The sequence below is a fragment of the Triticum dicoccoides genome, chromosome 7B, assembly GCF_002162155.2.
Source record: "Triticum dicoccoides isolate Atlit2015 ecotype Zavitan chromosome 7B, WEW_v2.0, whole genome shotgun sequence".
NCBI lineage: Eukaryota > Viridiplantae > Streptophyta > Magnoliopsida > Poales > Poaceae > Triticum > Triticum dicoccoides.
Window position 1 is genome coordinate 350335201 of NC_041393.1, and position 14609 is coordinate 350349809.

Below are 14609 nucleotides of genomic sequence, written 5' to 3' on the forward strand. Positions count from 1 at the left end.
CCCTCCCCCTCTTCTTTGCCCTCCGCCACCCCCTTCCATTAATGCCTTCCCTCTTCTCCTCTCCCTCTCCTCCCACTCCCTCCATAGCTCCCTCTCTCCCTAGCTAGATAGCTAGCTAGTTATAGCTATATATCTATAGAGCTACTAGGTAATTAAGAAGAAAGGTGCTCGATATCCCTCTCGACACATAGGTGAGCAAAAAGAAGTGTTTGTGTGGATAGGACCGAAACTATATATATGGGCGATATGAGAATATACTGAATTGTTTGTGGCATAATTTGAGTTGCCTACATTGTGTATTTGATGAAATAATTTGGGTGACATGAGTTGCCTATGTTTTGCCGAAATGTCGATTCAATTCTGTTTCGGCGAATTTTGGGCAAACTCAATATGTCCTATGTTTAGGGAAGGTCATGGCAAATTTTTTGTATGAATTTGATCCATGCATGCATATATACGTGGTTATAATATTTGCTCCACGCGCAGGTGATCATGAAGGTCAATGGAAGGATGGTGGAAAGATACTGGCAATCCGCTGTGGACGACATGTATGAAAAAAGACTAAAGGATGTTTTATGTTCGTGTCGAAAATGCAAAGGAATAGTCAGGCTCGACCCCTTTGAGGGTTGTACATTCAAGGCGCACCTGCTCATGATTGGTTTCATGCATGGACATACTTGGTGGATAAGTGAAGATGATGATGATGAGGAGGAGGACATCAACGGGGCAGGAAATAATGACATGGGGCCACCAGACGAAGAGATGACCGATTATGTGCCCGAAGAGGAAGTCGGCCTCGGAAATGTCGATGGCGAAGAGGCAGTTCAAGGCGGAGAAGACGCAGACACGCCGCCATCTTCGTTGCTACTATGCTCAGCCATGCGGGAACCGCATGTTCGAGACCTGCTTCGCAAGAAGACGACTAGCGATAGAGCTCCTTCTAGAGAGGAGGACAAACTGGCGCAACTAGAGGTAGACTCGATGACTCCTTTGTATGATGGTTGCAATCCCGAGGTAACCCGCTTGAGTTTCACACTAGAACTTCTAAAGACAAAGGCAAAAAACAAATGGACAGATGCAAGCCTGAATGAGCTTGTGAAGTATCTGAAGAAGGTTCTTCCCGCAGGAAGCTTGTGTCCTACTAGTGTTGAGGAGGCAAAGAAAATCGTGTGCCCTCTTGATCTGCCACACATTAGATATCACACATGCATCAATGATTGCATCATATATCGGAACGAGCACATGGAAAAAACCATCTGTCCAAAGTGCAATGCTTCACGATATAAAAAGGCACGAAAGAAAGCTCCACGGAAATTTGTATGGTACTTTCCGATCACTCCACGTCTACAGCAGTATTTCGTAGATCCTAAGGAAGCAAAGCTTATGCGCTGGCATGCGGAGAGGGTGAAGCCAGATGACGAAGATGAGCCGAAGCTGAGACACCTCGCAGATGCTAGCCAGTGGAGAGAATTAAATGCTGAATTTGATTTTTTTGCAAAGGATCCAAGGAACATCGTGCTTGGCGCTAGTAGTGATGGCATGAATCCATTTGGCAACCAGAACACCAATCATAGCACATGGCCCGTGTTTGTATGGATGTACAACCCCCCTGGTTGTGCATCAAGGAAAAATACATACACATGGCTATGCTTATTCAAGGGCCGAGACAACCGAGAAATTATATAAATCTGTATCTCGGGTTACTGAAACAGGAGCTACAGACCTTATGTAGGATTTTGAGATGAGCATCACTTGGAAATCAGTTTCCTTAGTATTACCTCGACCCCCTTTAACAGTACGGTGTTTCCTATGACTCAAGAAAGAGAAAATAAAACCACGAAAACAAAAGTCTTCATGCTTCATAATCCTCGCATGAATATCCAAGTCTTCAAGGTCACACCAATTTCTTCACTTTCAAAGTCTTCAGGAGAACGAAAGTCTTCAGCTGAAGACATGAATTTTTAGGGGTCGACATTCATTGTAAATATCAAACTCCTCATCGTCTTATAGAGCCTGTGTACACTCACAAACATATTAGTCCCTTAACCTATAAGTCTTCAATACACCAAATTCACTAAGGGGCACTAGATGCACTTATAGTCTTTACCCGCGTTACTCCCGCGCTATACTCCTTGCCTTCATGGGCTTCAATACGGATGACTCCTTATGAGTATAACCCGACCCCTAATGGGTGGTTTATACTCAGTAGTTATATCCCCAACATTAGGCCCCAGATTGATTTGAACCTATTCATGTTAATCTTCAATACTTAGGAAAATTTCTTCTTGAATATCTTCATGTGAACCTTGTAAACCGCCATGACGTCATCTTCATATGAACCTTGTAAACCGCCATGACGTCATCTTCCAAGATTATGATAAATCGCCATGATGTCAAATGTTTATTAAAACCATATATACTTCCCTTTTATTAATAAACCTCCGAAAACCGAGGCGACAACTCTGTCACATATCCATTTTTTGGGTTCCTCGATTCCCGCGCCTATCACTTATCCCTTCGCCTTATAAATAGGACCAGGGGTCATTTTCTGTTTTCCCCTTCCGTGCCTCTTCGCCTCGTCGTCTTCCTTGCGTAGCCTCAGTGCTCGAGCGCAGCCGCCGCTGTCGACCTTTGCCTCTGCACCAACAACGGCTGCATCAACCTGATTTGACCAGAGAATCGCGGTGCCTCTCCACTACTCCTTCAACCTCTGTAAGTTTTCTTTCCTTCCACCCCAGATCTACTTCGAGAGTTTCGGTGTTCAATGGTGTTCTTCGTTGTTCGTCGGCGTTCATTGCTGTACCTTGCTACCATATGGATACTTACTAAGGACTTAATATTTTCCTTGTATGGCCGTAGCCATAATCTAGTTTCCTCATCACATCATTCCTTTTTCAGCGAAAAAAATCCCATCTGAATCCTTAACAGTTCTGCCATCAGCACTTAGGGCTTTGGAATTGTTCTCCTTTTTTGAACTACGGTAGATCCATAATTATAACATCAATCTGTAAAACCTGTTTATGCAACACTTAGCAATTTTTCAGATCTATAACCACCACACCATTGTAGGCGGTTTAACCTTTAGAGAATGATAATCCACCAAGTACCATTAGCCCTCTCTTAAACCGCTAATTCGCCTTTATTGTCAGAATCCAGTTTAACTTGTGCATATGTCTCAATGCTTTCTCCCTCCGTCCTTCTGCCGGTTTATACGTGTCAGTCATGAATCTTAAACCGGCATTGATCCTCTTTTTCGGCTTGTTGTTAAAATGACCAAATAGTTCTATGCTTGCAATTGGGTCCCTTCCCGATTTACTGAAGGGCAGTTAGATGGGCTTGTTGCCACTGGCGTTTTAGCGAAGAAGGAAGTCATACACTGGAGAGTTCCCGGTCCAGAAAATCCTCCTGAGCCCAAGGATGGAGAGGTGGTTGTTTTTGCTGACCATCTGGGTCGAGGGTTTAGCCCGCCCTGTTCAAAGTTCTTCCATGACGTTCTTGCCAGCTTCCAGATCCACCGTCAAGATATTGGGCCCAACTCTGTGTCCAATATTTGTAACTTTCAATTTTTCTGTGAGGCTTATCTGCAAGAAGAACCCACTTTTGAACTGTTCAGAGATTACTTCTATTTGAACCGCCGCACCGAGTTCACAGATGGACCTAACACTGAGCTGGGCAGGGTTTCAATCCAGAAGAGAAAAGATGTCAGCTTCCCTCATGCCAAGCACCATAGTCATCCCAAGGACTGCAGACTTGGTTTTACTACCGTGATACATCTCCACCTGATGAGAACCCTCTGTCGGGTTACCGTGCACACCGGCTTACCAGAGAACATCCAGTTCCTTAGCGACTGACTGCCAAGGAACGATCAAAATACGCCCCTCAACTATCAAAACTCAGAGCTTTTGTTGCAAACGGTCTGACAGGCATTGACTTCATTCGGTGCTGGGTTTCGTGGAGCATTATGCCTTTAAGCTGGCACCCCGGTTTAATGTGTGAATACACATGGGATTTGGAAGACCCTCAGCGTCATATTGACATCCAACTCACTGATGATGAGGTCACTGAATTTGTCAAGAAAATGCTTGATGAACCGGTTGCTGTATGCAGCAAAGTAGGGCTCAGTCCTTCTGTACTTCCAACAAACCGCCAGCTGTAAGAATTGCCTCATTTTTGTCTTAATCCGTCCCCTCATAAAATTTTCTTTTATAATTTGTTGTCCATCTGTGCAGGCTGATGATCCGTTCTGGAAGAGGAAATCACATGATAAACCGGTGAGAGTGCCTCGCACCAAGACCAGGATTACGAAGAAACCCGCATAGAAGAGAATCCTCGAGGCCTTTGACCTACCCAATGATGAAGATCTCGATGACCTGGAGTCAGAGGTAGAACTTGACTCTCTTGGTTCTTTTTTCATACACCTCATTGACAATGATTATTATCAGGATGATGCGGAAGCTAGCCGCGCTGGTGAAGCAGAGGTAATTGTTCTATCTTCCGACTCAGATCATGTGCCAGTACCAAAAATCCGTCGTGCAGTCCGGAAAGTAAAATTTTCATGCCCTCTTGCTTATTCAGATCCGCACTTTCTTTTGAAGACACAGCAGCATGAAGCTCGCCGCACCACCCGACATAGTGGCCAAGTGGTTACCTCCTCCGGTTTACCGAACTCTCCGGTTCGCTAACGTCGTCAAGAGGTCTCTTGTACTTCTGATACACTTTATCCCAGGGAGGGTTATTTCCAATATCCTCTTAATCCGTTTGATTCAAATTATCAGGGAACCTCCCATTCATCCTCCGGCGAGTCATCGGCCACACAAACCCCTCCCCTCAAGACTGTTCCTGGGTAAGCATATTATACTTAACCCTTTTATGCCTTGCATTGGTTTATTATACTAACCTTTGCGTCTGTTTTTATGCCTTGCATTGGTTTATTGTACTAACCTTTGCGTCTATTTTTATTTCAGCGCTAAAGCCAGACTTAGCAAGAAAGCCAAGCTGAATAAACCGACTAAAGATAATCCGGTCACTGGACCGGAGATGACCCAGAGACTTTTGAACCGAATGCCGATACCATCCTGGATGATCCGGTGCCTCAAGTTCAGGACACTTTTGTTGAACCGGCCGATATAAATCCGAGGAGCCAGTCTGCTGATCCGCCAAGCCTGGCTGCTGATCCACCAAGTCCAACAAGAACAACTGATAAACCGCCAAGCCCGGCCAAAACTACTGATGACGATGTTGTTGTTACTGGCACTAGGTTTACCTCTCCGGGCAACCCTGACACTTTATCAAAGCATTCTGCCAAGGAAGAATTTTCTGCTATGGATAAGGGCAAGTGGAAAACAGATTTATCAAGCTATGCTCATCTCAGTGCCCAAGACATCCATTCTGGATATTTAAACCGCCTGTATACAAGCCGCGACTATGAAGCCGATTTAGTGGGCCTGATGAAGGAACGGTATGAGGTAAATATCACTCCCTCTTGCATAAATTTTCTTTCCTTATAACTGGCGTAGAATATCAACTCCAGTAGCCCCCAAGGGCCGGTTCATAAAATTGATGTGAACCGAGACTTGTAGTAGAATATTTTTGCTTGTGTAGCCCCCGAGGGCCGGTTTATACCTTTAGGATGAACCGGTACCTTTCCTGTCATGATGGTTCGATATGCATTAGCCCTCAAGTGCCAAGTATATAACTTGTTGTATGCTTGGGACTCTAAAATGTCAGTTGATAAAAAGCAATCCACATTAGCCCCCAAGTGCCAAGTATATAACTTGTTATGTGCTTGGGACTTCAAAGATGCACTACCAACTCATTAACTGTCTCTTGCAGGCTGATCTGAACAAGAAGGAATCTCAAATCGCCGATCTTCAAGAAAATATTAAGTCCCAGCAAGCAGAAACCTCCAAGGCTAAAGAGGAGCTGACCGCCGCTTTAACAGCCATGGAAAAACTGAAGGATGGCTTTAAAGGCGAACGGGCAAAATGGGAAACTGAGAAGGCAACTTTGCTAAAGCGGGCGGAGGATGCTGAAGCAACCCTTAACTTGGTAACAGAAGAATTGACTGGCTTGAAGCGGCAGATCAATGCTATGACTTCTGCTGTCTTCGGTAAATAACTTCTTCACAATCTTTAAATAAATAACACCTATGAAACTGCCGGTTTAATAATACTTTGACCTTTGCAGGTAGTCATGTTGCCCATCTTGGCTCGGACATGCGCAAAAAGCTGAAGGCTGCCTATACCTTGATAGAGCAGTTATATACTGGCGTTCAATGGGTCATCTGCACAGCTTCATACAATAAACCGCTTCCAACTTTAATCAAGGAGACATTGGAAAAATTATCCATGACGCCTGCCCAGCTTGAGGAAGTGAAGAGATCTGCTGCAAGGGTCGGTGCTCTGTCTGCACTGACTAGGGCCAAGGCCTGGATATCTGATCTTGATCCGGAAGACATTGGAAACGGCTATCCCAGCCAAAAAGAAGATGGGTCAGATTTTGACAATGACGCCCTCAGGGCTTTGACGAAGGAAATGCGTCCACTTGCAAGTAAACTGGCTGAAGAGACTGATTTGTATTTCCACTGGTTGATTTATGACGCAGACAACAAATGGATTGATGCATCTGTATATGATGTGCAAAATCTTATCCCGCCAATCCGTAAGCATACTTATGCCCCTGATGTTGAACCGTCCGATTCTCTAAGCGATGAAGCTATCTTCCGAGCTTTATCTGGGATTGAAGGTGGGGATAACTTGTGCATGTTGGTCTGATTTGGGTAAGCCGAAGCACTAAGTCGCCTTCCTGAAAAGCTCTGGTTTTAACCCGACGGCTGTGATAACACCGCAGGTCTTGCTGATAAATCGCCGAACGAGCTGCCGTTATGTCCCATTTCTCATCTAACACGTCCAATGCATCCTGGCGTGCTCTTTCGTTGTCCGCTTCAACATAAGCTGCCACTCGGGGCGAGTCATGGCGAATATCACTTGGGAGAACTGCTTCTACTCCATAAACCATGAAGAAGGGTGTATAACCCGTAGATCTATTGGGGGTGGTATTAATGCTCCATAACACGGAAGGCAACTCTTCCACCCAACAACCCGGCGTCCTCTGCAAAGGTACCATAAGCCGAGGCTAGATGCCTTTCAGGATTTATTGATTAGCTCTCTCCGCTTGACCATTAGACTGGGGATGAGCCACTGATGACATGTCAAGCCAGATGTGATCACATTGACAGAACTCTTCCATAGCCCCCTTGGAGAGGTTCGTGCCATTATCTGTTATGGTGCTGTGTGGAAAGCCAAAGCGGAAAATCACCTTTTTCATGAATTGAACCGCCGTGGCTGCATCACACTTGATGACTGGCTCTGCTTCCACCCACTTGGTGAATTTATCAACCTCCACCAGAAGGTGGGTCTTCTTATCCTTGGACCTCTTAAAAGGCCCAACCATATCTAGCCCCCAAGTTGCAAACGACCAGGTGATTGGAATCATCCTCAATTCCTGGGCCAGAACGTGGGCTCGGCGTCAGAACTTCTGACAACCATCACAGTTCCTGACCAGATCCTCAGCATCAGCATGAGCTGTTAACCAGTAAAAACTATGTCGGAAAGCCTTAGCCACAAGGAATTTTGAACCGGCGTGATGACCGCAATCCCTTCATGGATCTCATGCAAAATCTCACAGCCTTCTTCAGGAGAAACGCAGCGCTGAAACGCCCCCGAGACACTGCAGTGATGTAACTCGCCATTGACAATAGTCATGGACTTGGACCGCCGGATTATTTGTCTGGCCAAAACTTCGTCCTCGGGTAACTCGCCCGGGTCATATACGCCAATTAGGGCACCGTCCAATCGGGGATAGCATTAAGAACCGCCACCAATTGAGCCTCCGGGTCGGGAACAGCCAGATCCTCCTCCGTTGGTATTTTGATCGACGGGTTATGCAGAACGTCAAGAAAGACATTGGGCGGCACCGGTTTACACTAAGACCCGAGCCAGCTTAAAGCGTCCACCGCTTCATTCTTGCTCCGATCAATGTGCTCTACCTGGTAACCCTTGAAGTGACCAACAATGATATCCACCTCACGCTGATAAGCCGCCATGAGTGAATCCTTAGAATCCCAAGTACCAGACACTTGCTGGGCCACTAAATCGGAGTTGCCGAAGCAACGTACCTGGATTAAGTTCATCTCCTTAGCCATCCGAAGGCCGTGGAGCAAGGCCTCATACTCAACTGCATTGTTAGTAGAGGGAAACATCAAGCGGAGAACATAACAAAATTTGTCACCTCAAGGGGAAGTAAGAACCACTCCAGCCCCCGAGCCCTCCAATTGCCTGGACTCGTCAAAGTGAATAGTCCAGTATATATTATCCGATTTATCCTCCCGTGCCTGCAGCTCTGTCCAGTCATTGATGAAATCCATGAGTGCTTGAGATTTGATGGCCGTACGAGGCATATATTTTAACCCGTGAGGTCCAAGCTCGATAGCCCACTTAGCAACCCGACCAGTTGCCTCTCTGTTCTGGATGATATCTCCCAAGGGGGCTGAACTGACCACAGTGATAGGATGGCCCTGAAAGTATTGCTTAAGCTTCCGGCTCGCCATAAAAACTCCATACACCAGCTTCTGCCAATGTGGATATCTCTGCTTGGACTCAATAAGAACCTCATTGATATAATAAACCGACCGTTGAACCGGATACTGCTTACCGGCCTCCATGCGCTCCACCACAATAGCCACGCTGACAGCCCGGGCGTTAGCAGCCACATATAACAGTAATGGTTCCTTATCAATGGGGGCAGCATGAACCGGCGGCTCGGCTAACTGCTTCTTCAGATCCTCAAACGCCGTATTAGCAGCATCACTCCAGATAAATTTGTCTGTCTTTTTCATCATCTGATATGGAGGGATGGCCTTCTCCACCAACCTGCTGATAAACCAGCTTAGCACTGCAATACGACCCGCTAGACGTTGAACATCATTGAACACGCCGGTTTACCCAGGGATGTAATAGCCTTGATCTTTTCCGGATTAGCTTTAATGCTCCTGTTAGACACCAGAAAACCCAAGAGCTTGCCTGCCGGTACACCGAAAACACACTTGGCCGGATTAAGCATCATTTTATAAACCCGGAGATTATCAAAGGTTTCCTTCAAATCAGCTATTAATGTTTCTGCTTTCCTGGATTTCACCACGATATCATCCACATAAGCATGAACATTGCGCCCAATCTGATTATAAAGATAATTCAGCACACATTGCTGAGAAGTCGCCTGTGCACTCTTGAGCCCAAAGGGCATAGACACATAGCAGAAGGCTCCAAAGGGAGTTATAAAAGCCATCTTCTCCTGGTCCTTAACTGCCATTTTGATCAGATGATAACCGAAATAAGCATCCAGAAAACTCAAACGCTCACAACCCGCCATAGCATCAATAATTTGATCAATACGAGGGAGAGCAAAGGGATCAGCCGGACAAGCCTTGTTCAAGTTTGTGTAATCCACACACATACGCCAAGTGCCGTTCTTCTTAAGCACCAGCACCGGGTTAGCCAACCACTTAGGACGAAAAACCTCCACAATAAACCCTGCTGCCAAGAGCCGGGCTACTTTCTCACGAATGGCCTTGCGTCTCTCTTCATTGAAGCGCCGGAGAAACTTCTTGACTGGTCTAAACTTTGGATCGATATTAAGAGTGTGCTCAGCGAGTTCCCTCGGTACACCTGGCATATCAGAAGGTTTCCATGCAAAGATGTCCCACTTCTAACGTATGAACTCGATGAGCGTGCTTTCCTATTTTGGATCCAAGTTAGCGCTGATGCTGAACTGCTTGGGTGAATCACCAGGAACAAAGTCAACCAACTTAGTTTCATCAGCCGACTTAAACTTCAAGGCCGGATCATGCTCCATAGTTGGCTTTTTCAAGGAAGTCATGTCTGCCCGATCAACATTGTCCTTATAGAATTTCAACTCCTCTCTTGCACAAACCGACTCAGCATAAGCCGCATCACCTTCTTCACATTCCAGAGCGATCTTTCAGCTTCCATGTACTGTGATGGTCCCCTTATGACCCGACATCTTGAGTTGCAGATAAACATAACAGGGCCTTGCCATGAACTTAGCATAAGCTGGCCGTCCAAACAGGGCATGGTACGGGCTCCTGATTTTCACCATTTCAAAAGTCAATGTCTCTGACCTCGAATCATGATCATCTCCAAAAGCAACCTCCAGAGCTATCTTACCGACCGGATAGGCCGATTTACCAGGCACCACACTGTGGAAAGCGGTGTTCGACGGTTTAAGATTCTTATCTGTCAACCCCATACGACGGAAGGTTTCATAATACAAGATGTTGATACTGCTCCCTCCATCCATGAGCACCTTGGTGAACTTATAACCTCCAACCTGAGGAGCCACCACCAACGCCAGCTGACCCGGATTATCAACCCGGGGTGGATGATCCTCTCGACTCCACACAATAGGCTGTTCGGACCAGCACAGGTAACGGGGCACCGCTGGTTCAATGGAGTTTACTGCCCTTTTATGAAGCTTCTGATCGCGCTTGCACAAGCTAGTGGTGAAGACATGATACTGCCCACTATTCAACTGCTCCGGGTGGCTCTGGTAACCCGACTGTTGTTGCTGCTGATTCCCCTGTTGATTATAACCTCCCTGGTTTCCCTGATTGCCTTGATTGCCATGTCCACCCTGATTACCTTGAAATGCTGAACCGGAATTACCTCCACCATAACCCGACCCATGAGACCCGGGACCTGAACCGCCGGACGGTCCATTATCATATCGAAAAAGATCTGAGTTTTTGAACTCCCGCATGATCATGCAATCCTTCCAGAGGTGCATAGCTGGCTTCTCTCGCGTCCCGTGCCTCGGGCAAGGCTGATTTAACAGGCGCTCAAGATTGACACCTGATCCTCCACTCCGCGGGGCGGTCTACCATTACGACGCTGGCCATTGTCGCGCACATTGGCGTTAGCCACAAAATTAGAGTTACTATTTGCTTTACGCTTACCATTGTTCCCATGGCCCGCTTGGTTATGTTGCTGCCCTTTCGCACTGTCATTCTTCTTTCCCTTCCCCGGCTTCTCATTGTCAGAATCCGGATCCTTGGTACTATCAGAATCGGCATTCTTAACCAGAGCTGCCATAAGTGCTCCCATGTCATTGTAGTGACAGTTGAGTCGTCCCAATTTCAGCTTCAGCAGCTTAAACCGGCAATTGCCCTCCAATGTTATGACTGCTGAATCGGCATTGATGCGGTCCGATGAATGCAAGATCTCCAAAACCCGGCGCACCCAATGAGTTATCGATTCGCCTTCTTCTTGAACACAGGCGGCCAGGTCCACAATCGACATGGGTTGCTTGCACGTGTCCTTGAAATTCATTATAAACTGGGCCTTCAACTCGGCCCATGACCCAATGGAGTTAGCCGGCAAACTTTTCAGCCAAGTGCATGTCGTTCCATCCAACATCATGGTGAAGTATTTAGCGCATGCCGCCTCATCCACATCCAGCATCTCCATTGCCATCTCGTAACTTTCGACCCATGACTCAAGGCGTAAATCAGCAGTGTAATTGGGCACCTTACGCGGGACCTTGAAATCCTTGGGCAGCCGCACATTGCGTAGGGCCATGGTGAGACACGGCACCCCTCAAGAGCTGAAACCAAGACCTCGTTCCACTGACATCGTCGGACGAACCGGAGTAAGTTGTGCTGCTAACTCGGCTTCTCGACGTGCTCTACCATTATCCACCATGTCCTGAGCGTTTGCAACACCGCGCGCTGGATTAGGCCCTCGAGGGGTGTCATGGTTCCGCGCACTGCTTGACACAGCCGGTTCATCAATGTGCCTGTTGTAACTCCTTCGCGGGCGAGGGGTTGAATGAATTCTATCTCGACTATACGAATAAGCCTACTGCTGAACCATAATCGTTTGAAGGAGATCTCTGGCCCACCACGTCTCAACCGTCGCTGGAGACTCGCCCTCCATTGGAATAGCTGCCAATCGCGACGCCGCAACGATCATGTTATCCAAAGTGGTGGAGAAGTGACCCGGTGGTGTCGGCATGTACTGAGGCGGGTCAAGGTTCCGACGAGGCGGGTCCATTGCCCGGGGTTGATCCGGTGCTCCTGTCCCTAGTGCTTCAACCCGGTTCACCGCTGTCGGATTACTGGGTCCTGCTCCTGGCGTGTTGAAGAGATTCATTGCTTCATAAACCGACGGCAGACGAGGCCGATGCCTCCTCCTCAACACGTCGTTCGAAGCGTTCTGATCCAGCATGAGCCGATAATTCTCTGCATGAACCCGCTGAGACTGGGCATCTAAAGCGGCCCGCTCATCAGCCATCCTGGTTTCCTCAGCTCCCAAGTCCTCTTTGGCTTGAGTTATCTGATCTCGCAGCTTTGTGACCTCTATGTTATGCTGATCCTGAGTCTCCGGGGTAACCTCTGTGGTCAACAGTGTCGTCCATGCATCCAATAAACCGGACAGAACTTGAGCCGGCTGGCGTGTGGGGCCTCCTGCCCCGGCTGCCGATCCGGAAATCATTGTCGCTGCAGTTGAGGATTGCAACGTGGGCTGCATACCGGCCATGAAGATCGCAACCCGGTTCGGCGATTCAAGGGGGTCCGGAATACTGTCGCCATCGGAACAGCCCCGAAATCGGCCATCTTTGATGAGGACATGACTACCTTGGATATGACCAAAAATATTGCATATATGCATATTTGTCAGGTGATTTCTAGTGCAAACTATTCAATAATCTATTTATGTTATCCAGAACAAAAATACTTCACACACTTTTGTGTTTTGTCTAATTGCAGGTGTATGGGACATTTGTACAATCCACATATGAAGATAAGGAAGAAAGAGATGTTTATTTGCTGTCCAAAAAGTTCTCTCACGTCACTTTTGGCCCAAGAGAAGATAGAGTCCAAGTCTCTCACGTTCTGGATTCAGATTCGGACTGCACAGACATACCTGACTCAAAACGCACACAAGTTTTTCATACGGACTCCGAATTGGGTGATTCTTTTTTTGTTGGAAACTAGATTTCGTGCACTTTCCAACCCAATTGGAATCACCTTCAAATTCGTCCGGAGTGTTGAGTTGTGGACGAAACAATCTGATGCTGCAGCAGAATCCGAGTCAAACTACAAGTCCAAAGGTGTTACATCACCTCCACTTGGGCCCATTGGCATTGTACGACCTAGATTTAGTTTTAGGCTGCCTTGGGACGTCCTCCCACCTCCTTGGCCGCCACCCCTTGCTCCTATATAAGTAGATCCATCTAGTAGCTTTTCCTTGGGATTTGTTTAGTTAAAAGTTAGCCATTGCAACTTCGTGTACTTCGTTTGTGTCCAACGACCAGACCAAGACCGCTTCCGGATCCCCACCATTATCAATACTTCATATATATTTGCAATATTCAGATTGCTTTATCATATTCTTGCTCGTTCTTCGATTGCTTGCAGGAATAGACCTTCGTGGTCAGGCTGACCGTGCTTCCAGCATCGTCAGTAACCTCAGGAGATTGGTTTAGCGATTGCTAAGGCGCAACGTCGTGCACGTTTGTAGTCGGATCGTCAAAGTCGTCTCCACCAAATCGATAGTTATCATCTCATCGAAAGATCGGGACCCTCGCCTCTATCACTTGTTGCATTCCTCTTTAGAAGAAAGTGAAGATGATTTTATGGATAGATTTTGGGGAGGATTAAACCGTGATATTCAAGAGATACTAATTCATGAAGAGTGTTATCCTATGGACCATTTGTTTCATCTTGCTTGCAAAGCTGAACAGGAAATAAAACGACGTGTTGGCCACGAGGAGAACAAGCGCACGGTGCACATTCCAAGAGTTGATATGATTGTTCCTTCAACTACTAGGCATACTATGACAACCAGATCCGTTGTTGTCAGGACTACATCACCTCCACCATGTGACACATCGGCCCCGAGAGTGGCTACATCATCTGAGTTGATCATAAGAGGTAGTGACAAAGGTACTGATCTTCCATCTCTACATGAGAATGATGAATGCCTTGTCAATTTGAATGCACCATCTGATGAGCTACCCACTACTTTGATCACACCACCTATTTTAGAGGACTACGTTGATAATTTGACTTTGCCATGTGATCAAACAACTGAAATACCAACAATTTTGAGTGCACCCATTGAATTAACTATTGATGCAAAAGAACCAATGTTTAATCATTTTGATATGACCTCTAATCTTGGTGATGATTCTGTGTTGAATGACTTATTGCATGTTTGCTTATTTAAGCATGTTGTAGCATGTAAATTTGATGCAAGTAAGGTTTATTCACCAATGTTGGGATGGTTTAATGATGAACATTGTCAATCTTTTGAAATGAATAAGAGCTTCACTTATTTGTGCAAACTGAGTTGCAATATTTTCATGCCTTCTACTTCTTGTGCTAATTTTTTGGCTTTAGATTTTATGAACTATGCAAGTTACTCATCTATTCATGTGTCATATATGCAAAAATCAAGGGAAGTAAAAATGGATGACATATACATATACAACATGTACACCTTGTCTCTTTTATTAGCCACATTTCAGAT